The 25,449-nt window shown below is 42.9% G+C and overlaps 1 pseudogene; it reads right to left on the bottom strand.

Moving 5' to 3' along the window:
- LOC137645175 (uncharacterized) overlaps positions 1–21,595 on the bottom strand; it is a 45,304-nt pseudogene extending 23,709 nt beyond the window's left edge.
- Positions 21,596–25,449: the final 3,854 nt, after the last annotated feature.

Raw genomic sequence — 25,449 nt, 5'->3', positions numbered from 1 at the left:
TCATTTCAACTACGCCAAAAGTAATACCCCTATTAAATAGCATGGTTTGTATTCCAGTTACAGAACAAACTTATTTTCAACACTATTGCTAAGAATATGTCAGGGTTTTATTATAGTTACTGACGGAAAGACCTTTTCTACTAAAAAAACAGGTGTTTCATTTAGAAAAACGTCCATTTTCTTCGAAAATGACACTTATTTTCACTGCAATTAAAAACTTAATTATCTAAAAAATAATAATCAATGGGGTTAGTGTTCACAGCTCAGCATGTACCGCTAGCCAGTACACAGGAGCTTGATGTTTTTCTTTTTCCGCGCGAGAATCAAGCACACGGTGGAACAAAAACCATTAGATTTCTAAAAAATATCCCCATTCTTAGATGGTCTAGTGGGTTTTTGATTTATTTGCAGTTGAAATGAAGGTCAAATTCAATGAAAGCACATTATCTACTACAAGAAAAACTATTTTTTCTGTTCAAAATGTTATTCCATCCCTAACATGTTATTTTCATTAGTAAAATAAATTTTTGAATATACTTACCCGATGATCATGTAGCTGTCAACTCCGTTGCCCGACAGAAATCTACGGTCGGGATACGCCAGCGATCGCTATACAGGTGGGGGTGTACACAACAGCGCCATCTGTGAGTAGGTACTCAAGTACTTCTTGTCAACAAGAACTCAATTTTCTCCTCGGTCCACTGGTTCTCTATGGGGAGGAAGGGCGGGTCCTTAAATTCATGATCATCGGGTAAGTATATTCAAAAATTTATTTTACTAATGAAAATAACATTTTTCAATATTAATCTTACCCGATGATCATGTAGCTGATTCACACCCAGGGTGGTGGGTAGAGACCAGCATACATGTTAACAAAGAAGCTAAGTATCCCGTATTTCATTTTAGCAGTTATTCAAAATAACAAACATAAAATAAATAAGTACCTGGTAAGGAAGTCGACTTGAACCATTACTCTGCCTTTTTTAAGTACGTCTTCCTTACTGAGCCTAGCGGTCCTCTTAGGATGCTGAACGACTCCTAGGTGCTGAAGTATAAAGGGCTGCAACCCATACTAAAGGACCTCATCACAACCTCTAACCTAGGCGCTTCTCAAGAAAGAATTTGACCACCCGCCAAATCAACAAGGATGCGGAAGGCTTCTTAGCCTTCCGTACAACCCAAAAACAACAATAAAAAGTATTCAAGAGAAAGATTAAAAAGGTTATGGGATTATGGGAATGTAGTGGCTGAGCCCTCACCTACTACTGCACTCGCTGCTACGAATGGTCCCAGGGTGTAGCAGTTCTCGTAAAGAGACTGGACATCTTTGAGATAGAATGATGCGAACACTGACTTGCTTCTCCAATAGGTTGCATCCATAACACTCTGCAGAGAACGGTTCTGTTTGAAGGCCACTGAAGTAGCCACAGCTCTCACTTCATGTGTCCTTACCTTCAGCAAAGCAAGGTCTTCTTCCTTCAGATGAGAATGTGCTTCTCTAATCAGAAGCCTGATGTAGTAAGAAACTGCGTTCTTAGACATCGGAAGAGAAGGCTTCTTGATAGCACACCATAAAGCTTCTGATTGTCCTCGTAATGGCTTTGACCGTCTTAAATAGTACTTAAGAGCTCTTACTGGGCAAAGTACTCTCTCTAGTTCGTTCCCCACCAAGTTGGACAGGCTTGGGATCTCGAACGACTTAGGCCAAGGACGGGAAGGAAGCTCGTTTTTAGCCAAAAAACCGAGCTGCAAGGAACATGTAGCCGTTTCAGATGTAAAACCTATGTTCCTGCTGAAGGCGTGGATCTCACTTACTCTTTTAGCTGTTGCTAAGCAGACGAGGAAAAGAGTTTTTAATGTGAGGTCCTTAAAAGAGGCTGATTGGAGCGGTTCAAATCTTGATGACATTAGGAACCTTAAAACCACGTCTAGGTTCCAGCCTGGTGTGGACAACCGACGTTCCTTTGAGGTCTCAAAAGACCTAAGGAGGTCCTGTAGATCTTTGTTGGAGGAAAGATCCAAGCCTCTGTGGCGGAAGACCGCTGCCAACATACTCCTGTAACCCTTGATCGTAGGAGCTGAAAGGGATCTTACGTTCCTTAGATGTAACAGGAAGTCAGCAATCTGGGTTACAGTGGTACTGGTTGAGGAAACTGCATTCGCCTTGCACCAGCTTCGGAAGACTTCCCATTTAGACTGATAGACTCTGAGAGTGGATGTCCTCCTTGCTCTGGCAATCGCTCTGGCTGCCTCCTTCGAAAAGCCTCTAGCTCTTGAGAGTCTTTCGATAGTCTGAAGGCAGTCAGACGAAGAGCGTGGAGGTTTGGGTGTACCTTCTTTATGTGAGGTTGACGCAGAAGGTCCACTCTTAGAGGAAGAGTCCTGGGAACGTCCACTAGCCATTGCAGTACCTCGGTGAACCATTCTCTCGCGGGCTGAGGGGAGCAACCAACGTCAACCGTGTCCCTTCGTGCGAGGCGAACTTCTGAAGTACCCTGTTGACAATCTTGAACGGCGGGAACGCATACAGGTCGAGATGGGACCAATCCAGCAGAAAGGCATCCACGTGAACTGCCGCTGGGTCTGGAATCGGAGAACAATACATCGGGAGCCTCTTGGTCATCGAGGTAGCGAATAGATCTATGGTGGGCTGACCCCACAGGGCCCAAAGTCTGCTGCAAACATTCTTGTGAAGGGTCCACTCTGTGGGGATGACCTGACCCTTCCGGCTGAGGCGATCTGCCATGACATTCATATCGCCCTGAATGAACCTCGTTACCAGCGAAAGCTTTCGATCTTTTGACCAAATGAGGAGGTCCCTTGCGATCTCGAACAACTTCCTCGAATGAGTCCCTCCTTGCTTGGAGATGTAAGCCAAGGCTGTGGTGTTGTCGGAGTTCACCTCCACCACCTTGTTTAGCTGGAGGGACTTGAAGTTTATCAAGGCCAGATGAACTGCCAACAACTCCTTGCAATTGATGTGAAGTGTCCTTTGCTCCTGATTCCACGTGCCCGAGCATTCCTGTCCGTCCAGTGTCGCACCCCAGCCCGTATCCGATGCGTCCGAGAAGAGACGGTGGTCGGGGGTCTGAACAGCTAATGGCAGACCTTCCTTGAGAAGAATGCTGTTCTTCCACCACGTTAGCATAGACCTCATCTCTTCGGAAACAGGCACTGAGACCGCCTCTAGCGTCATGTCCTTTCTCCAGTGAGCAGCTAGAAGATACTGAAGGGGCGGAGGTGGAGTCTCCCTAACTCGATGAACTGGGCCAGCGATGATAGTGTCCCTGTGAGACTCATCCACTGCCTGACCGAACATCGGTTCCTTCTCAGCATGCTCTGGATGCATTCTAGGGCTTGATTGAACCTTGGGGCCGACGGAAAAGCCCGAAAAGCTCGACTCTGAATCTCCATACCGAGATAGACAATGGTCTGGGATGGGACGAGCTGGGACTTCTCTATATTGACCAGGAGGCCCAATTCCTTGGTCAGATCCATAGTCCATCTGAGATTCTCCAGACAGCGACGACTTGTTGGAGCTCTTAAAAGCCAGTCGTCCAAATAAAGGGAGGCTCTGATGTCTGCCAAGTGAAGGAATTTGGCAATATTCCTCATCAGTCTGGTAAACACAAGAGGTGCCGTGCTTAGGCCAAAGCACAGGGCTTGGAACTGGTACACAACCTTTCCAAAGACGAACCTTAGGAAAGGTTGGGAGTCTGGATGGATGGGGACGTGAAAGTACGCGTCTTTCAGGTCTAACGAGACCATCCAGTCCTCCTTCCTGACCGCTGCTAGGACCGACTTCGTCGTCTCCATCGTGAACGTCTGCTTGGTGACAAAAGCATTGAGAGCACTGACGTCCAGCACCGGTCTCCAACCTCCTGTCTTCTTCGCTACCAGGAAGAGACGGTTGTAGAAGCCCGGGGATTGATGATCCCGGACTATGACCACCGCTTCCTTTTGTAGCAAGAGCGACACCTCTTGTTGCAACGCTAGCCTCTTGTCCTTCTCCTTGTAGTTGGGAGAGAGGTTGATGGGAGATGTAGCTAGAGGGGGACTGCGGCAGAACGGAATTCTGTACCCCTCTCTTAGCCACTTCACAGACTGAGCGTCTGCACCTCTGCTCTCCCAAGCTTGCCAGAAGGTCTTGAGTCTGGCTTCCACTGCTGTCTGGAGAGTAAGGCAGTCAGAACTTGCCTTTTGCGGACTTGGAACCCTTCTTGGATTTGCCACGGTGACTGTCGGCACGGGTACCTCCTCTGCTGGAGGTTCTGCCACGAAAGGGCGGGATGAACCTAGTAGCAGGAGTGTCTACTGCTGCAGGGCGGAAGGGTCTAGGCACGGAAGGTAAGGTTTTAGCCTTACGTGCGGAAGATGCCATAAGATCATGGGTATCCTTCTGGATAAGGGAGGCAGCCATCCCCTTAATCAGCTCCTCCGGAAACAGACACTTGGAGAGAGGAGCAAACAACAACTCTGACTTCTGGCAAGGAGTGATACCAGCCGATAAGAAGGAGCAAAGATGTTCTCTCTTCTTAAGCACTCCCGAGACGTACGAAGCCGCAAGCTCACCAGACCCATCCCGAATGGCTTTGTCCATGCTAGACATGATCAGCATGGCAGAGTCCTTATCCGAAGGGGAAGTCTTTCTGCTTAAGGCTCCCAAACACCAATCGAGAAAGTTGAAGATCTCGAAGGCACGAAAGACTCCCTTCAACAGATGATCCATGTCTGAAAAGGACCAGCAGATCTTCGAACGTCTCATAGCCAGCCTGCGGGGAGAGTCAACCAGACTTGAGAAGTCGCCCTGGGCAGAGGCAGGAACTCCCAAGCCAGGTTCCTCTCCCGTGGCATACCAGACGCTCGACTTGGAAGCAAGCTTGGTAGGAGGAAAGATGAAAGCAGTCTTTCCCAGTTGCTTCTTGGACTGCAACCACTCTCCCATAACCCTCAAAGCTCTCTTGGAAGAGCGTGCGAGAACAAGCTTGGTGAAGGCAGGAGCAGCAGACTGCATGCCCAGAGCAAACTCGGAGGGAGGAGAGCGAGGGGTTGCAGACACAAACTGTTCAGGATACAAGTCCCTGAACAAGGCAAGGACTTTACGAAAGTCTAAGGAGGGAGGCGTAGACTTGGGTCCTTCAAGGTCGGAGTGCGGTTCATCCAAATGTGCAGCTTCGTCATCTGATACTCCATCATCCGAAAGCTGAGTAGGAAGTGGCAAAGGCAGAGCAGAAAGCTGAACGGCTGAATCCGGCAGTACGGGTGCATGCGTAACTGCTGCGGATCCAACATCATGCCGCTGCTGGTCAGTCTGCGAGCTGGCAACAACAAAGGCAGAGTGCTGGTGCGTGGGAGGGGTTGCGGTGGGTTGCGGAGCATGCTGTATGGTATGCGGAGCATGCTGTATGGTATGCGGAGCATGCCGCATGGGTTGCGGAGCATGCCGCATAGTGTCAGAACCCGGCAGCTCTACAGCACCTTCCCACTGCTGATGCGGTAGCTCACGCATGTCAACGGATGGTGTGACAAGAACATGCGTCTGGCAGAGTGGACTGCGCATCGGTGGTGAAGCTCTCACAGGTGGAGTGTGGGAGCAGGCAGCCGCAGTATCTGCTGAGCGCACAACCTCGGCGGGTTGTAGGTTAACAGGTGCAGTGTTAACCTTCTCAGCATGATACTCCTGCATGAATGCCGCAAGCTGAGACTGCATAGTCTGCAGCATGGACCACTTAGGGTCTACCGTGGTTGGAGCAGCAACAGACGGAGCAGTAGCCTGTTGTGGAACCACTCTACCTCTCTTGGGAGGTGTGCAGTCATCGGAAGACTGCGGCGAGTCCGAACTGACCCAGTGGCTACACCTGGGCCGTTGGACTCGCTCGGAAGGGACCTTACGTTTGAGCGGTCGTGAAACCTTGGTCCATCGTTTCCTCCTGGAAACTTCTTCCACAGACGAGGAATGTAAGGGCTCATTCGTCTGTTTGTGGATGGGACGATCTTTGACAGATACGTCCGCAACCACTGAGGATACATCCGTGCGCTGATCAAGGCCTGCCGAACCCTTTGGTCCTTCGACATTGCTTCTCCCCTGGGCTTGGGAGCTTGCAAGAGGTCCCGGACTGGGAGGACGACTGGCACGCACAGATGTACCCTCATGCGCAACACTGACACTGACACTTTTCACATCACTAGCACTGATAACACTTCCCACTGCACTTTTCGCTTTCAGCTCTTTGACATCTGCCAAAAGCTGATTACGGTCATTAGCCAATGACTCCACTCTGTCACCGAGAGCCTGAATGGCACGCATTATATCCGCCATGGATGGCTGAGCACTAGTAGCAGGTTCGGGAGTCACCACTACAGGGGAAGGAAAAGGTTGAGGGGCATGGGGAGAGGAAAAATCCACAGAGCGAGAAGAACTCCTCCTGATTCTCTCCTTCTCTAACCTACGTGCATTTTTAAGGAATTCGTTAAAATCGAATTCCGAAAGCCCAGCGCATTCCCCACATCGATCTTCCAATTGACAGGATTTACCCCTACAATTGGAACAAACGGTGTGAGGATCAATAGAGGCCTTCGGAAGACGCCTAGCACAAGCCCTAACGCTACACTGCCTGTACTTAGGGACTTGAGACTGGTCAGACATCTTGAATTGTAGAAGTAGTCAAGGGGGAATTCCAAAATCTAGCAAAGTTCGTTAACAATTAATCCAAATTAATTCCAAAAGCTTGCTAAGCTAATGATAAAGCTTCCTGAATAGCGAAGGCTAAACTCTAGAGTAAATACATCACCAAATCGTGAACAACAACTCCAGAATCAACAGCGTATCCAAGTAGGTCTTGCCGGCGGCACGACAGAGGAAAAATTGAGTTCTTGTTGACAAGAAGTACTTGAGTACCTACTCACAGATGGCGCTGTTGTGTACACCCCCACCTGCATAGCGATCGCTGGCGTATCCCGACCGTAGATTTCTGTCGGGCAACGGAGTTGACAGCTACATGATCATCGGGTAAGATTAATATTGAAAATATAATTTTTCCTACGGCAATCTAAGAAAGGTTGCAGGGGGGCGTTAGGGTAATTCTATACAATAGCTCTGCCACTAATAATTTTGATTTTTTTTTTCTGATGAATTACTTAGTGCTTTATCTAACGCTCACCTTTTTTTTTGTGAGGAGGAATAGTATTTTTACCATATTTGTCAACCTTTCCAATCTTGGGGGACCCCAAGTGGGAAACCGGGGTTTTTGGGTGGGGAATGAATTAAAGAACCCGTTTTAACATACGAATAATGACACATGTAGAATTAGCAATAAACCAGGCCATCAGCTTACCTAAACAGACCACATAACCTAACCTAGTAGCCGTATCCTTACCTAGCGGTGACTTTTCAAACCAAGTTCCCTTAATAATGGATACCTACAAACTACCCCTTTTTTCACTTTTTTCTTGTTTTTCAATACAGCAAGCCTTCTGTCACACCGAAATGCTTTTTTGTTAATATCAAGTCAGCACTTAGAACCACAGGTGGGGCAAATAGTGTCACTTTCTCTTTTAATAACACTGTGATCTTGGAAGTACTTTGTTATTCTTTCAATGTTACTAACTACAATAATGCAAAACAAAATCTTTATAATTTAAATAACAATTGAGAAAAGAAATTGGGAGAAAATCACAGAAATTGATGTCAAAGTAGATGGTAAATGAGAAACTGCACTAGAAGTTGATGGTACATATGCCTTCGTGGCTCTCAAAAGACTGAAAAATTAGGTGGAAATTGTGTGAAAAGTACTGAGGTGTTCAGTTTCCTAGTAAAACTGTCATCTGTTTGGGTATTCAAGTCATGTGATTCTAGTTTTGTTAAAATAAAATGTTGATAATCATCATTGGTTAAAAACTATGACGTTTGGGTGACGTCTTGCTGCATAGAATACAGTCGATGATATAATAATGATGTAATCTATGTTTTTAACGTACAAACAAGAGCTCAGTCTGAAAAAGAATTTGAGAGAGTTATGAAGTCGAGGGACTTGGTTTTTGTCAGGTGGGTCAAATCTAATTTTGACAGTAATTGTTTACAAGACCAAGCTCTCCATTTACTCCTAAATTATGCAGTCCTACAGCTCTCCTCTTCTTGTACAGTAATTAGGAGGTTCTTTTAATGGGGGGAAAGCAAAAAATGGCAAGACATGTTGAACAAGTGAGGGGGGAGGGGCTATAAAAAAAAAATAGCTTGGTTTCCTCACTAAACGACCTGGAAATGACTTCGTCAACCTAACAGAAGTTTGTGATGCCAGCATACATAAACGGAAGTCCAAGATGCCAGCATAAATTTGATATACTATACAGTATATTCAAAATATATACTAAATTAAAAATTGAGTAATCAATCAAAAAAATCCATAAAAGGGATTTTGACGAAGGAAAAATCTATTTCTGAGGAGAGACCTGTGATGCCCGGTGAAAAGGGTCCTTCTTTACACTTTTCTAATATAAATCTTCCAAATATACTAGAGAAAAATAAAAGCATGGAATGCAGAGGTTACAACCCTCGCGCGAACACCTTGTATATCAAAAGTACAATGACATCACGAACTTCTGTTTGGTTGACTATGTTGACTAAGTCAGTTCCAGGTCGTTTAGTGAGGAAAACCACGTTAGTTTTCTTATAATGCCTCCCACCTTGCTCTAACATATTTTGCCATTTTTTGTTTTCCCAACATTTAAAGAACCCCCTAATTACTATGCAGTGTGCAGCAAAACTGGTGATATTTTTTTTATTTTTGCTTCGGATAAGCATTGCTCTTATGTTGCCACTTAGTATCAAATTTTATATTTCATTTTGTACATGTGTATGTATGAGTCAACGGTCACTTGTTATGGATAATTTCATCATTGAATAATGTTAGATCGTTAAAAAAATTTCATGCTAACGTGATATTTCATAAAAGAAATTGAATATGTTACTGTAGCACGAATCCCTTTATCAACGTGACTCGGCGAGAGTCAGTCAGACTAGTCTTTGAGTTGTCTGTCTGGATAGAAGGTTTCAGACTGGGAAAGAAGGCATCTAGATGGAGAACAGTTTAAGCAGAGCCCGATAGTCTAATGATAACAATTTATGCATTTGGGATATGATTTCAAAGTTATTACAGTACTTATTTTTTGCTTGCTTATGTCGTTTTGTGTATAAAATGTTATTTTCATTAGTAAAATAAATTTTTGAATATACTTACCCGATAATCCGTTGCCCGACAGAAATCTACGGACGGGATACGCCAGCGATCGCTATACAAGAGGGGGGTGTACTCACCAGCGCCATCTGTGGTCAGGTACTCCAGTACTTCTTGTCAACACCACCTCAATTTTTCCCTCGGTCCACTGGTTCTCTATGGGGAGGAGGGGTGGGTCAATTAAATCATGATTATCGGGTAAGTATATTCAAAAATTTATTTTACTAATGAAAATAACATTTTTCAATATTAATCTTACCCGATAATCATGTAGCTGATTCACACCCAGGGGGGTGGGTGAAAACCAGTGTACATGTTAATCAAGAAGCTAAGTATCCTGTATTTCATTTTTATCAGTTATTCAAAATAACAAATGAAATTATAAGTACCTGGTAAGGAAGTCGACTTGAACCATTACTCTGCCTTTAATAAGTACGTCTTCCTTACTGAGCGCAGCGGTCCTCTTAGGAGGCTGAACAACTCTTAGGTGCTGAAGTATAAAGGGCTGCAACCCATACTAAAGGACCTCAACACAACCTCTAACCTAGGCGCTTCTCAAGAAAGAATTGACCACCCGCCAAATCAACAAGGATGCGGAAGGCTTCTTAGCCCACCGTAACAACCCAAAACAACAATAAAAGCATTCAAGAGAAAGGTTAAAAAGGTTATGGGATTATGGGAATGTAGTGGTTGAGCCCTCACCTACTACTGCACTCGCTGCTACGAATGGTCCCAGGGTGTAGCAGTTCTCGTAAAGAGACTGGACATCTTTGAGATAGAATGATGCGAACACTGACTTGCTCCTCCAATAGGTTGCATCCATAATACTCTGCAGAGAACGGTTCTGTTTGAAGGCCACTGAAGTAGCCACAGCTCTCACTTCATGTGTCCTTACCTTCAGCAAAGCAAGGTCTTCATCCTTCATGTGAGAATGAGCTTCTCTAATCAGAAGCCTTATGTAATAAGAAACTGCGTTCTTAGACATAGGCATCGAAGGTTTCTTAATAGCACACCATAAGGCCTCTGATTGTCCTCGTAAGGGTTTTGACCTTTTAAGATAGTACTTAAGAGCTCTGACAGGGCAAAGAACTCTCTCCCGTTCGTTACCCACCATGTTGGAAAGGCTAGGAATTTCGAACGATTTAGGCCAAGGACGTGAAGGAAGCTCATTTTTTGCCAAAAAACCGAGCTGTAAGGAACATGTAGCCGTTTCAGATGTGAATCCTATGTTCCTGCTGAAGGCATGAACCTCACTTACTCTTTTGGCTGTTGCAAGGCAGACGAGGAAAAGAGTTTTGAGAGTAAGGTCTTTGAAAGAGGCTGACTGGAGAGGTTCAAATCTAGATGACATAAGGAACCTTAGGACTACGTCTAGATTCCAGCCTGGAGAGGACAAGCGACGTTCTTTAGAGGTCTCAAAAGACCTAAGGATGTCCTGCAGATCTTTGTTGGAGGAAAGATCCAAGCCTCTGTGGCGGAAAACTGCTGCCAACATACTTCTGTATCCCTTGATCGTAGGAGCTGAAAGAGATCTAACATTCCTAAGATGTAACAGGAAGTCAGCAACTTGGGTTACAGTGGTACTGGTAGAGGAAACTGCATTGGCTCTGCACCAGCTTCGGAAGACTTCCCACTTAGATTGATAGACTCTGCGAGTGGATATCCTCCTTGCTCTGGCAATCGCTCTGGCTGCCTCCTTCGAAAAGCCTCTAGCTCTAGAGAGTCTTTCGATAGTCTGAAGGCAGTCAGACGAAGAGCGTGGAGGCTTGGGTGTACCTTCTTTACGTGAGGTTGACGTAGAAGGTCCACTCTTAGAGGGAGAGTCCTGGGAACGTCGACCAGCCATTGCAGTACCTCTGTGAACCATTCTCTTGCAGGCCAAAGGGGAGCAACCAACGTCAGCCGTGTCCCTTCGTGAGAGACGAACTTCTGAAGAACCCTGTTGATGATCTTGAACGGCGGGAATGCATACAGATCGAGGTGGGACCAATCCAGCAGAAAAGCATCCACGTGAACTGCTGCCGGGTCTGGAATCGGGGAACAGTACAATGGGAGCCTCTTGGTCATCGAGGTAGCGAACAGATCTATAGTTGGCTGACCCCACAGGGCCCAAAGTCTGCTGCACACGTTCTTGTGAAGGGTCCATTCTGTGGGGATGACTTGACCCTTCCTGCTGAGGCGATCTGCCGAGACATTCATATTGCCCTGAATGAACCTCGTTACCAGCGTGAGCTTTCGACTTTTTGACCAAATGAGGAGGTCCCTTGCTATCTCGAACAGCTTCCTCGAATGAGTCCCTCCCTGCTTGGAGATGTACGCCAAGGCTGTGGTGTTGTCGGAGTTCACCTCCACCACCTTGTTTAGCAGGAGGGACTTGAAGTTCATTAAGGCCAGATGAACTGCCAATAACTCCTTGCAATTGATGTGAAGCGTTTCCTGTTCCTGGTTCCATGTCCCCGAGCATTCCTGTCCGTCCAATGTCGCGCCCCAGCCCGAGTCTGATGCGTCCGAGTAGAGATGAAGGTCGGGGGTCTGAACAGCTAATGAGAGACCCTCCTTGAGAAGAATGTTGCTCTTCCACCACGTTAGAGTAGCCCTCATCTCTTTGGAAACAGGAATAGAGACCGCCTCGAGCGTCATATCCTTGTTCCAGTGAGCTGCTAGATGGTACTGAAGGGGGCGGAGGTGGAGTCTCCCTAACTCGATGAACAGGGCTAACGATGAAAGAGTCCCTGTTAGACTCATCCACTGTCTCACCGAGCATCTGTTCTTCTTCAGCATGCTCAGGATGCACTCTAGGGCTTGGTTGATTCTTGGGGCCGACGGAAAAGCCCGAAAAGCTCGACTCTGAATCTCCATTCCCAGGTAAACGATGGTTTGGGAAGGAACGAGCTGGGACTTCTCTAAATTGACCAAGAGACCCAGTTCCTTGGTCAAATCCAAAGTCCATCTGAGACTCTCCAGACAGCGACGACTTGTGGGGGCTCTTAAAAGCCAGTCGTCTAAATAAAGGGAGGCTCTGATGTCCGCCAAGTGAAGGAATTTCGCAATATTCCTCATCAGTCGCGTAAACACAAGAGGTGCCGTGCTTAGGCCAAAACACAGGGCTTGGAATTGGTACACAACCTCTCCAAAGACGAATCTCAGAAAAGGTTGGGAGTCTGGATGGATGGGAACGTGAAAGTAGGCGTCTTTCAGATCCAACGAGACCATCCAGTCCTCCTGCCTGACCGCTGCTAGGACCGACTTCGTCGTCTCCATTGTGAACGTCTGCTTGGTGACATAAGCATTGAGCGCACTGACGTCCAGCACCGGTCTCCAACCTCCTGTCTTCTCTTGGCCACCAGGAAGAGACGGTTGTAAAAGCCCGGGGATTGATGGTCCCGGACTATCACCACTGCCTCCTTCTGTAACAGGAGCGACACCTCTTGATGTAACGCTAGCCTCTTGTCCTTCTCCTTGTAGTTGGGAGAGAGGTTGATGGGAGATGTGGTCAGAGGGGGATTGCGGCAGAACGGAATTCTGTAACCCTCCCTTAGCCACTTGACAGACTGAGCGTCTGCACCTCTTCTTTCCCAGGCTTGCCAGAAGGTCTTGAGTCTGGCTCCTACAGCTGTCTGGAGAGGAGGAAAGTCAAAGCTTGCTTTTCGTGGACTTGGCACCTTTCTTGGACTTGCCCCTGTGACCGTCTGGACGGGAACCTCCTCGGCTGGGGGCTCTGCCACGAAAGGGCGGAATGAATCTGGTAGCAGGTGTATCAGCCACCGGGGTGCGGTAAGTTCTCGGCACTGAAGGTACGATTTTAGCCTTACGTGCTGAAGAGGCCATGAGGTCATGCGTATCCTTCTGGATAAGAGCCGCAGCCATCTCTTTGATTAGCTCCTCCGGAAACAGGAACTTGGAGAGAGGAGCAAACAGCAACTGTGACCTCTGGCAAGAGGTGATACCAGTAGATAGGTAGGAGCATAGATGTTCCCTTTTCTTGAGGACTCCTGAGACAAAAATAGAAGCAAGTTCGCCAGAACCATCGCGAATTGCTCTGTCCATACAGGACATGATCAGCATGGCCGAGTCTTTGTCAGAAGGGGCAGTCTTCTTGCTCAAGGCCCCCAGGCACCAGTCGAGGAAATTAAAAATTTCGAAGGCGCGAAAGACTCCCTTCAACAAGTGGTCCAGATCAGAAAAGGTCCAGCAGACCTTAGAGCGTCTCATAGCCGACCTACGGGGAGAGTCAACCAAACTTGAGAAGTCGGCCTGGGCAGAGGCAGGGACCCCCAAGCCTGGTTCCTCTCCCGTGGCATACCAGACGCCCGACTTAGAAGCCAGCTTAGGAGGAGGAAACATAAAAGATGTCCTTCCCAGCTGCTGCTTGGACTGCAACCAATCCCCTAAAATCCTCAAAGATCTCTTTGATGATCTGGCGAGGACAAGCTTGGTGTAGGCAGACGTAATAGGCTGCATGCCTAGAGAAAACTCGGATGGAGGAGAACGAGGGGTTGCAGAAACAAAGTGTTCAGGGTATAACTCTCTGAACAGAGTCAGGACCTTACGAAAGTCTAAGGAAGGTGGCGACGACTTGTGTTCCTCCACATCAGAAGAAGGATCATCAAGGTGAGCAGCTTCATCCTCAGAAACCTCATCACCTGAGGGTTGAGAAGCGAGAGGTAACGATAAAGCGGTATGCTGAATGGCTGAATCCTGTAGAACGGGTGCATGCGCACTTGCGGATCCATCATCAAGTCTCTGCTGAAGAGGATGAGGGCTGGCAATGACAAAGTCATGAGGCTGGGATGAAGGAGGTTCTGCGGAGGTCTGAGGAGCAAGCGTGGTCAGAAGCGAATGCTGTAAGGCATGAGGCTCATGCTGCATGGTATGCGGTTCATGTTGAATGGGAAGAGGCTCATGCTGCGAAGAATGCGGTTGCTGCATGCGTTGAGGCGGCTGCCTCATAGCATGAGGTTCCTGCCTCAAGAGTTGCGACTGCCTCAAGGGTTGAGGAGGTAGCTGCGCAGAGAGAGGCTCTTGCCTCAAGAGTTGAGGCGGTTGCCGCATAGCATGAGGCTGCTGCCTCAAGGATGGTGGAGGTTGCCGCAACGCATGAGGCTGCTGCCTCAAGGATGGAGGAGGTTGCCGCAACGCATGAGGCTCCTGCCTCAAGGGTAGAGGAGGTTGCTGCAAAGCATGAGGCTCCTGCCTCAAGGGTTGAGGAGGTTGCCGCATAGCAAGAGGCTCCTGCCTCAAGGAAAGTGGAGGTTGCTGCATAGCGCTGGTACCTGGCAACTCCCAATGCGGCAGCTCACGCATGGAGGCAGGAGGAGCCTCAACATCATACGTCTGGCAGGGTGGACTGCGCAGAGGTGGAGGAGCGCTCGCAGGAGGAGGTGTGCTAACCTTCTCTGCCTGAAACTCCTGCATCAACACCACAAGCTGAGACTGCATTGTCTGCAGCATAGACAACTTGGGATCAACAGAAGTTGGAGCAGAGGCCTGTTGAGGCATCGCTTTACCTCTCTTAGGAGGCGTGCAGTCATCAGATGAATGCGGCGAGTCCGAACTGGCCCAGTGGCTACACCTGGGCTGTTGGACTCGCTCGGTCTGGACCTTACGTTTAAGAGGTCGTGAGACCTGGGTCCAGCGTTTCCTCCTGGAAACTTCTTCCGCAGACGAGGAAATAAAGGGCTCAATCGTCTGGGAGTGGAAGTGACGATCTCTATCAGATACGCCCGCAACCACTGAGGATACAACTGTGCGCCGATCAAGGCCTGCCGAACCCTTTTGCCCTTCGACATTGCTTCTCCCCTGGGCTTGGGAGCTTGCAAGAGGTCCCGGACTGGGAGGACGACTGGCACGCACAGAAGTATCCTCATGCGCAACACTGACACTGACACTAGGCACAGCACTGGCACTAACACTTCCCACTGCACTTTTCACTTTAAGTTCCTTGACATCTGCCAAGAGAAGATTGTGGTCACTCACTAAAGACTCCACCTTATCACCTAGAGCCTGAATGGCACGTAACATATCCGACATATCAGGCTGAGCACTCGTAATAGGTTCGGGGGTCACCACTACAGGGGAACAGAGACTCCAAAATCAACAGCGTATCCATGTAGGTCTTGCCGGCGGCACGACAGAGGAAAAATTGAGGTGGTGTTGACAAGAAGTACTGGAGTACCTGACCACAGATGGCGCTGGTGAGTACACCCCCCTCTTGTATAGCGATCGCTGGCGTATCCCGTCCGTAGATTTCTGTCGGGCAACGGAGTTGACAGCTACATGATTATCGGGTAAGCTTAATATTGAAAAATAAACATTCCTTAGGATCGTGATTTCAAAACTTCCAATAAATTTTCACAAGTTATGGTTTAGACTATAGTCAACGCTAATTCCATAAAATTTCAGTCTCCCTGTGGGTTTTTTTCAGTTGAGGAAAAATTGATAAATAAATAAATAAACAAGATGGTGAGCTATGTTCGCCATTAGAAATACAATTAAGGTATTAGTTTATTTATGGACATTAATAATGTACCGTATTTTAACTTAGTTCTCTATGTTAAGGAAGTCTTTTGCAGTATTTTTGTATAATATTATCTGTCGCAAATGCCTAATTCTTTATATATCGACGATCAAACTCACGCTACTCATGTCTTCCTCCCAGATTTTTTCTAAGTCTGTTGTTATTGTTGACTGTGTCTTGTTTTTGCTCTGTAACCACTATAATCCGCAGACAAACTAGTCCACTATGACGTTTGGCCAATCACAGCGCCTATCCACTATGACGTTACAGGTTTGGCCAATCATAGCGCGACAATACATTATCTTACCTAGTTCTTTCATTTCGTTCTTAGACATGGAGGCCATAGCAAGCACGTCCTCTCAAATTGCACAAGAAGTTGAAATTCCGTCTTCTTGTCCTGACTGTTTCCTAACTTACAATGAATTTGTTGTAACTTATTCGGGGAATATTGAAAAACTAGTGGATTTGTGCCAGACACACAATTTAATTTTACAAAATAAAAATTGTCCTGCATGTCAAGGAACCTTCGCAACGGCTTCACGTTTTCCTCAAAGCAGCAGCACATCTTTATGAACCAACAGTTTAAGGTAAGCTTCATAATTTATAGAGTATATTATAATGGAGATAGTATAACGATGTATACAGCAGTACCATCACTTTGGATTTGGTTTGATGGATGTGTTAGGTAGTGGCCGTGATGGGGGGGGGGGGTCGCAGGGGCTAGGCCTAGGTAGGGGTACAGGGCCCTAGGTTAGGTGGTTGTATTAGGTTCGGTAGTGCCCCGAAAATCCCTGTGGCCTTAAGGGGGGGTCGCAGGGGGGGCAGAGCCCCCCCCCACCCCCGGTAGGCCTAGGTAAGGGTACAGGGCCCCTAGGCTAGGTTAGGTGGGTTTATTAGGTTCAGTAGTGCCCTGAAAATCACTGTGGCCTTAAGGGGAGGTCGCAGGGGCTAGGCCTAGGTAGGGGTACAGGGCCCTAGGTTAGGTGGTTGTATTAGGTTCGGTAGTGCCCCGAAAATCCCTGTGGCCTTAAGGGGGGGTCGCAGGGGGGGGCAGAGCCCCCCCCCCCCCCCCCCCGGTAGGCCTAGGTAGGGGTACAGGGCCCCTAGGCTAGGTTAGGTGGGTTTATTAGGTTCAGTAGTGCCCTGAAAATCACTGTGGCCTTAAGGGGAGGTCGCAGCCCCCCCCCCCCGGTAAGGTCTAGGTAGGGGTATAGGGGGAGGGGTGGTGGAAGGATAAGTATTCATTTGCGATGAAAATAAACCTGAAAATCATTCAAATCACATCATAATGAAACAGAAAAACCTACATTTTATGTTGAAAGCAATTAATGTCCATAAGTAAAAAAATACCACAATTAATTCTACCTTTCTATTATTTTACTTTTACTTAACGAACAGAAGACTATAATCAGGTCAGACATATTCAGACATATGTGTTGTGTAGATTCTACAGAAAGACAATAACAATGTAACTTAAATTATAATAATAATAACGGAAATAATAATAATAATGGTGGTGATGATGATGATAGGATAGCTTTGGAGTCTAGGCCTATGTATGCTATTGGCTTTATAACTCTTCGTCTTCTGTGGTTGAGCAATGGAGCCTCTCACCTCCTAGGATGGGTTTTCAATTTTCTTCTTCATTACATCATTTAGCCATCTATAAACAGTTGTTTCATTGATGTTAAGACAATTAGTTATATCTATATTTTATAGATAATCTGGTGAAACAAGCTTAATTTGAGTTACAGTTATTCAGTAGCTGTAGGGTAGCTCTAGCCTTATTTGACAGCTGACTTGCTTGTGAGAGTGCCACCGTGAGACTGCCAGTTTATGTCCGCACACAAATACATCTCTGATACGTTCTTAGCGTTAAAGACAACTACGGTGGCTAAAAAGTCACTCATTTTTTTTCTTTTATTACAATTAAAGATTATTGAGTTAATTTTTCCTTAATGATCGAGCTGATACTTTGATAAATACAGCATAAATTCTTTAAAACCATGCTTAAAGAACTGTATCTTTTATTGAACGAAGTTTCAAAATGCTTTGTCCCGGAAACCTAGTCTCATTACAAATGTGAAGAATGTGAAAGTTGCCAGTTAGTGACTTTCATGAAAATCATTGAATTCAGGTATCACCAGTTTTGCTGTATACTGTACAAGATGAGGAGTGCTGCAGGAAAGCATAATTTGGGAGTAAATAATGAGGGTTCTTTTAAAGACAATACTATTTTGATTTTTAAATCACTTCTAGACCTAGTGCCGCTTAGATTTAAATATCAAATGAAACCTTGGACTTCACTCTTTCTAGTAAAAGTACTTAAATTTGATAACTTGCTGGCAGAGCTATTATATAGAATTACCTGCGTTAGTTCCCCTTAGTTAAGTAGGTAATGTCACAGCTTGCAGGTTAGGTTAGATGGGAAAGTATAGGTGGGATGGTGATTTGTGCGCACAGAAGGTCTTGCTTGGCGATTGTTATACATAGTCCCCGATGGTTTAATAGATTTGGGCCAAGAAATAGGGGGTAGGAGAACACAAGGGGCAAACTTTGCAGTTATAGTATGATGGAAAAGTTAATGGGTTGGGCCACCTACCGCAAGGCAAGTTAACGCCTACATCCACCATTCTGAAAACTACCATGAATTTTGACATCAAAATTCAATCAAACTACACAACTCTGCAATAAATGATGTTGATATTGACCAGATTAGTAACCTCGAGCATCGAAAGTACAGTATCACACAAGGTCCTACCAACAGTACCCTACTTTACCAATCATCTACGTGGATGAAGCCGGCAATGTTCTTGGGTAGTAACCTTAAAAGTACACCTCTAAGTTTCAAATAAATCCATTTCTTCGACTATTTTACAATGACAACGCTAAATAAAGGCAACTAACCTAGACAAATAAACAGAACTTTCTTGGGTTCAATGGCAGACATTTTGGACATATGGCGGTAACAACTTGACCCACAAGAATACGAGTCCTGGTTCCTGGTTCCTGGTTCCTTATTGCTCACTCCGCAAAATAAGTTTGCGGGCACTCTATCTCTTTATAGATAGGTGCAAAGCTTCTAAGCTTATTCTTATTATTAAGTTTGTATCATCTGTGCCTTAAATAAATTAATATAATGTGGTTCACAATCTTTACTTTTATTCCCTTATACTTTGAAATTGGATAGGATAACACCTTGCTATCATCAGTTTTGGCAACCTGTTGTGGTAATCAGTTTGGGCTTCCTAAACTCTTCTTTTATATTCATTGCCCTATCTATAAATGCAGCCAGATCCCTGCCAGGATTTTTTAGCATACCTACACTTATTTCTACATTCTTCAGCTGTTCTAACTTTGGGCATAAAAATAAATGTTCGGTGGTGTCTTCTTCCTCTTTGCATAAATCACACAAATTGTCATCATATTTTCCCCTGAAATTTGCTTTTAAGTTGAGCATATTTAACCTTGCTTTCATCACAAGGGATGCCTTATCCAGATACATTTCTCTGATATAAGGCATAGGGCCATTTCCTTTAATAAATCTTAATTTTTTCATTATTTTCTTTTTTTCTTCAATAGTTTCTTCTATTTTTTCTATAATTCTTTTCTTGATTTCTTTTTTCAGGGTCCTTTTCCCCCAACTTCTTATTTCTTCCACTTCCATCCCATATTTACTGCAGATTTCTTCTACGCTCTTGCTCCAGCACTTCCCATACGGGTTCTTCAATTGATCCTCAATTATCTCTCTTACTAATCTTTTTTCCTCGGAGTTTATGATGTTATGGAAGAGCATTAACTTCTTATATTCTATTCTGCAGGACACCGGCCATATTCCTGTTTCTGCAAGTATGCCCCAATATGGAGTACTCGCAGGTAGTTCGTACATATTTCTTATTATCTTGTATTGGAGGTTTTCTAGATCTTTCATATCTTTGTCCCTAATTACACTCCAGGTCTCCACGTTGGCAAATATTGTTGGTACAACTACTGTTTCATATATTTTCTTTCTGACTTCCAATGCCATCTTTCCAACTTTTCTCGTATCCCCATATTTTCTTATTTCTTGGGTCATATATGCAACCCTCTGGGTTTTTTTACTGATACTCAATTCTTTGTTTCCCTTCTCTGTATACCATTCACCCAGATACTTATATTCCTTAACTAAACTTACTTTTCCGTTCTTCACTTTTGTTTCAATCTCCACCTCTTTCTCTTTCTTTCTTTTGTTAATTCTTAATACACCCGATTTTTTGGGGTTGGTGTTTATAGTGAACTTCTTTAGGGTCTCTAGGCTATGGCAGTTACTTATGGCACATTCGATACCATCTTTCCTTCCTGAGGGAAACATTATATCATCTACATATACAAGTGATTCAATTTCAATATTTCTTATCAATGTGATATTTTTTCTGCTAATGCTATTAACTTTGTCAGTTGCTATACTGCATAGCTTGGGTCCATATATAGTTCCTTGTCTAACATTTCCTTCAATCGTTATATCTTCTGTTGTACCTGCTGGACAGTTGATGGCTGCTCTACCTTTTTCATTCATTTTTTTAACTATCAATGCTTCTTTCCATCCTATCATTTTTCCCATTTCTTTTATGCAATCCTTTAGATCTAGCTTGTCAAAGCACTTATACGCATCACAGAACCATACGTATGTCGACCCTCCCAAATAGGCGTTATAGTCTATTACTGCATTTAGTGTAAGCAGATGATCGGCCGTAGATCTTCCTTCAATGCCTCCACACTGGAATCGACTCATCTCTTCTTTGAATCTGTCCTTATATTTTTTCATCCTTATTTTCTCGTATATTTTACTAATTATGCTTGTAATAAATAAGCCTCTTTTATTTTCTAGTTCCATTTTATTTCCCTTTTTGTGGATTGAAAGTATCCACATCTCTTCCCACTCTTTAGGGATACATATGCTTTCGTCAATTTCTGTGAGTATCAGCTTCAGGCTTTCTATTATCTCATTCCCCATCATTTTAATCATAACATTGTTCAATCCTTGCCTGTCCATTGTGTATTTGTCTTTCAGGCTTTTTATGATGGCTTCTACTTCTTGATATGTTATTTTTTCTTCCTTGCTGGATCTCACTCTGTCACTTCCTGACAGCCATTTATCAAACATGTTGTTGATTTCTTCTGCCAGGGTCTCTTCTTCACTTAGGGGATTTTCTAGCTTAAATAAATCACTGTAGAATTTCTCATATTCTTTCTTTATTTCTTCAATATCCTCTATTATTTCTCCATCTTTTCCTCTGATTGCTGTACATTTACTGGCATTTTTTCCATCCACTTTCTTCTTGAATTCCCAGAAGGCTGTGCTGTTCATACCTCCTTTTGCTTTGATTTCTTCTATTTGCTTGATTATTCTTAAACCTTCCTCTTTTTGTTTTTCTTCTTGTATGTATAGGTCAACAAGGCTCTCCTGTACTTTCATTCTTCTCTTGACCTCATTGTTTTCCTTTCCAACATTAATACAATTCTTTTTTAAGGTTCTTTTAAGTTTCATTAATTTCCTTAATTCCTTGGACCTCTTGTTTTTTCTGTTTGTCTCTTTTACACTACATTTTCTTAATATTTCTTGCACTTTTTTTTGCCATTTTGAATATTTTATTCTTATATTAGCTTTTTCTTTGGCAATCTTTATGAGATCCTTTTTATCTTTATGGACTTTTAGATGGTTCCAGACTATTTTATATCTTACCTTTCTTTCTTTCTTGTTTAGGGTCAACCAATTCATTTCGAGTAGGATGGCACAGTGATCAGAATACACCATTTCTTTTGATATTCTGTAGGGTGTTATCAATTTCTCTTCGTCAATTACCATGCTCCTAATGCCTTCTTCGTCTTCTTCTCTAACTAGAGCATAATCTATCACTGATTTCTTCTCTTTTTCAATTCTCGTCCAAGTCCCTCTGCATTTCGGGTTGCTATTTGCAATTATCATGTTGGACTCCTCTGCTAAATCTCTTAACATTTTGCCTGATTTTGTAATCTCATTACTATTGTTTTTTATTATGCTTCCTACTTTACAGTTGAAGTCTCCCATTACAATTACTTTTTCTTCTCTGCAATTTGCTATCATTATTTCGTCTTTAATAGACTTGTACATATTTTCTAAATGGCTTGACTTTGTTTTATTTTCTTGTGGGGCATAGATTACTCCTAATCTGACTTTAGTCTTCCCATTATCAATTTTTACCCATTGAGACTCGTGACCCTGATTTTCGCTTTTTATTTCCACCGTTACATTTTGCAATTCATTTTTTATTGCAATCAACACTCCTCCTCCGTTTGATTTTCTATTATTATTAAAGACCCTATAACCTGCTATCTTCAAATTTTCTTCCTCCTTCAGATGTGTTTCTGTGATGCAAATAACGGTTGGTTTAACTTTTTCTATTATTTCCTCTAGCGAGTCCACTTTTGATTTTATGCCCCTTATGTTAATGTAATAGAGTTTGAAAGCTTTGTAAAATTTTGCTTTCTTTTTTCCTCTTCTCTTTTTATTTCTTCTTTTCTCTTCCATTTTTACAGGCAACGACCTGTTTTTCCTTGACCACCCTGTGGTATCATGGAGTCACTCAATCACCTCAGGTTCAGGTTCAGGTTCAGGTTCTGGGGTGAGGCATAGCTTTTACAACGGCGCCTCCAAAGTTTATCTTATTGTACTGTTTTGTCTTTTCTTCCACATCAGGTTTAATACTTCTTTTTTCTTTTCTATATTTGTTTCACAAAATAAAAATAATCCTACTATTTTCTTTAGGCCATCCTCGTAGGGTTGTTGTAGCTCAATTACTTCATTCCTTTCTCTTCTATATTCCTGGCAAAACAACAAAAAATGTATCAAATCTTCCTCCTCATTTTCACAAAAATTACAGTATACATTCCCGTCATTGTTTCTATTTACAATATTTAGTTTTAACGTATTAGTTCTTGCTCTAAATAATATCACTGAAGCAAATATATTGTCATAAAGTAACTCTTCTTTAATTTCTTTCTTCCACGTTCTATATATTTCTAAGCTCACTTTACTTTCTATTTCTTCTTTTCACTTTTCAGTATCCCACTTTCTGGTTTCCGATTTTATTTCTGCCTTGTTCATTCTTCTTATCTGTCTTATGCCTAAACCTAATTCTTCTAAGTACTTTGCAGGTTGCTTCCACCATCTTCCTTCTTTTTCTTGAATATCATGGATAATTATTTTCATTATTTCCTTATTCCCATTCAGGGTACGATTTAAGTACTGCAGCTTCTCATCCATCACCCTTGCTTTCATAGAAGATGCACCTATCTCCCCTCTGAGAGTAGTATTAGCTGTGCTTTTAGTGACACCTAAAATCTTCCTGTATACCCCATTCTCTATTCTTTGTAGTTTCTCTATTTCAGTTTCCGTTAGATTTATAATACTTGTTCCATACAAAATAGATGGTAAAGCAATACTTTTCCAGAATGTTTTTCCTATCATTACTTTATTGCAACTTTTCTCTATAACTGAATATATTAGATTAGCTAATTTTTGTGCCTTTTCTATCATTACCCTTTTCTGAGTTTTAAATATATTCCTATTATTGTCAAGCTTTATTCCTAAGTATGTTAAATTTTCTACTACTTTGATTCCCTCTATGTTATCTGGCTTTTCTTCCATATTGTAAATCATAAAATTACTCTTTTCTTTATTAATTTCTACCCACATTTTTTTACCAGTTTCTACTAATATCTGGATGTTACGCTTTGCATTATGTATATCCTGTGTAATTATTAAGGCATCATCTGCAAAAAAAAAAAAAAATAACGATTCTACCTTTATTAATTGATTTCTGAAACCGTTTCCTTCCTCTTTTATTTTCTTCATGACAATATACGTAATTAGTTTAAAAAGTGAAGTTGATCCTGTGCAACCCTGTTTAATTCCACTCGTAACCTCCATCTCTTGTTCTATACCTTCTCTTAAGTCAATGCCCGTAGTATGTCATTTGATGAATATTTGCAATTGCACTCATGATTTTGGTGTTAATTCTATATTCTTTTAAAATTTCTATTAGTACCTCCCTTTTTACAGAGTCAAATGCTTTACTAAAGTCTATCGCGGTTACTATTAGGGGTTTCTTGTTACTATAGCTCTCTTCCACATAATACTGTAATGTAAAGATATTGTCCTCTATCCTGCCTCCACCTGTAAATCCTACTTGACATTCATTGTCTTCTTCATTCATTCTAATGAGGTTTTCTATTTCCTCTTTCACCATCATCATAAATATTTTATAAGAAATATTCAATAGAGCTATGGGTCTTAGGTCTTTTGCCATTGGCCTTCTTTTCTTTTCAACTATCTTTGTTCTTGACTTCTTCTACATAATTGGTTTTTCTTTTTCGTCCAACTCATTTTGATAGAATTTCTGTAAGGTTTCAAGACATATTTTGCTTTTTCCTAGTGCCTTATAGAGCTTGGGTTTTAGGCCATCTGGTCCTGCCGCTTTTTTTGCCTTTAGTTTTCCCAGGCAATTCTTTACTTTTTCTACTGGGATTTTTTAATTTTTCATTGGTTTTATTTTCCCTTTTTTTACCATTATAAGGTCATAGTGTTCCCTAAGTATGTCCGGGATATTATATCCATCTATTCTTGTGATGTCTTCCTGATGAGCTATTTCATTTTCATATTCTATCCGTTTTTCTTCATTCCAAACGGTCTATTTTGTTTTTATGCTTACAATATATAGTTTTCCAGTATTTGACTAACTCCTCTTTTGTTTTTTCCTTATTTATCTTAGTTCCTTTTTCTCCATAAAGTTGTATAACTTTGCTATGGGCTTTCTGTCTGTTCCTTATCCTATCAATATTTTCCCAAAGTTTTTTATTTTTATCCATTTTTATTTCTTCTATCTTTTTTTTCAAATATAGTAATTTCCTTCTTTATCATTTCTTGCACTTCCCTCTTCTTTTGATTATATCTCTCTTCTAGTACTTTTTTTACTTTGATATTAGATTCATTTCTTTTCTTTCTGTTTAAATCTTTCCTTTCCTTTATGCTTTTTCTTATTTCATCGTTCATCCAGGGTTGCTCGTGTACCTTTTCTTCATCAAGAACTTTCCTTTTATATACTCTTGCCATTTTTTCTTCTGCAGCCTCTTTTATTATCAGATCCATTCCTTCTATTCTGTCTATTTGTCTATCTCTTACAATTTCCTCTACTCTTGTTGTATATTCTCTTAAACTATTTTCATCTGTCCTAAAGTATTTTACTTCCTCCCATCTTCCTTTATTAAAATTTTTATTCTGGTCACTCATGAATTCCAGTTCTATAGTGATCAGATTATGATCCGAGATTTCAAAGTTCAATTTTTCATCGTCTATATTAATTTCCCTAAAGTTTTTATACATTTGTTTGTTTACTAGCACGTAGTCTATTACACTTTTTTGTTGCAATCTTTCCCATGTATAAATCCCTTTACATCTTAAATCTCCATTCAGTAGGACTAATCCATGGTCATTCATCCAATCGAGAATAATTTCCCCGTTCCTGTCTAAATTCTGGTAACCTAAAAATCCTACATGCCCGTTAAAATCCCCTAATATTATCACTGCCTCTTCTTCGTTTAGATTTCTAATAATTCTTTCACATTCCTGTTTTATTATCTTATCCCTACTTTTGTCTTCTTCAGTATTTCCTGCTGAAAAAT

The sequence above is a fragment of the Palaemon carinicauda genome, chromosome 8, assembly GCF_036898095.1.
Source record: "Palaemon carinicauda isolate YSFRI2023 chromosome 8, ASM3689809v2, whole genome shotgun sequence".
In the NCBI taxonomy this organism is placed as follows: Eukaryota; Metazoa; Arthropoda; class Malacostraca; order Decapoda; family Palaemonidae; genus Palaemon; species Palaemon carinicauda.
Note: the sequence above shows the minus strand (reverse complement) of the source record. Positions and strands in the feature narration are given on the sequence as shown.